Source organism: Octopus bimaculoides, chromosome 1 (genome assembly GCF_001194135.2).
Source record: "Octopus bimaculoides isolate UCB-OBI-ISO-001 chromosome 1, ASM119413v2, whole genome shotgun sequence".
Taxonomy (NCBI): domain Eukaryota; kingdom Metazoa; phylum Mollusca; class Cephalopoda; order Octopoda; family Octopodidae; genus Octopus; species Octopus bimaculoides.
The window spans coordinates 10,365,530-10,366,728 of NC_068981.1; the positions used below are offsets into that span (position 1 = coordinate 10,365,530).

The 1,199-nt window shown below is 39.6% G+C and overlaps 1 protein-coding gene across 1 annotated transcript in view; it reads right to left on the reverse strand.

Annotated features, from left to right (window-relative positions):
* Positions 1–1,199, reverse strand: part of LOC106878510 (sodium-dependent multivitamin transporter) — a 64,847-nt gene that overhangs the window by 62,879 nt on the left and 769 nt on the right. The window lies entirely within an intron of this gene.

Here is a 1,199-nt window from a genome sequence, read left to right on the forward strand (position 1 = left end):
ATATATGTATATATACATACGTAACCATGTATATTTACAGACAATTACACCAATACACACGCACGCACGCGCACACTCACACACATAAACAGACATGACAGAAGTAAATAGACACCCCATAAAACATCGTTTTATATTTATTCTAACTTGTAATGGTTTTTATGTTTTTTATTGATTGATATTTTTATGGTTCAGGTTCTATATGTGACTCTTTAATCATGTCGTGTACAAAAGAAGCCTTGGAACTGTCTGAATTTCAAAGAGGCCGTATTGTGGCTCATTCTGAAGGTGGACATAGCGTAAAATTGCAGAAAATCTTGGGATAATAGAGTGATTGTGCAATTCACCAGAGAGGGGAAGGAGCCCACATTACCTTTCCCAAGTTGACCACGGCTCTCTGACAAGACCCTTCTCTTTGTTAAGAGAAGTGTGGAGGATAATCATTGTTGCAAGGCCTCTGACATAGCAAAATACATTGATGTCAATCCCAGAACAGCTGTCAGGTATCTCCACAAAACTTGGTTACTATGGCAGAGCAACAAGAACGAAGTCACTTCTTTGACCAGCCAATATCAAGCGGAGAAAATATTGGGCCAGTGAGATCGTGGAGAGGCCACTAGCATTTTGGGGCACTGTCATATTCTCCAGTGAGTCCAGATTTGCTGTATTTTCTGACAGTGGTCGAGTGTGGGTCTGGAAACTCTGTGTTCAATAATTTCCCGTGAAAAGATTGCAGCCAACAATGAAACATAGCAGCTATTTTGTGATGGTCTGGGGAGTAATTTGGAGCAATGGTCAACCAGAGCTGGTGGAGTGTGAGGGAAACATAAACTCAGATAAATATATATCCATATTGCAGAAAGGATTACTTCCAATTCACCTTGCTACCAAGGCGACTCCCAAGCCAGCTACTTTCGCACTGCTTATTGTGTGTAAGGTGTTTGGTGAAAGGGGGAAATGAGAAGGACCGCTTCTCTTATCTTGTAGAAGAACAGATAATCAGTCCCTCTATTTAGTTGCGGGTTTTAAAAGAAAATTTTTTATAGATTCCTTCGTTTATTTTCCCTCAGAAATCTCGCATTCCTTGGGGATATTTTATTTTTAGCTTGTTCTAAGTTTCTTGCGAAGTTTTTTTTTTTCTACATTTTGTGTGTGAGCTCGTGTGTTATTTCTGGGTGTAATGAAATCGTTGTGTGTAA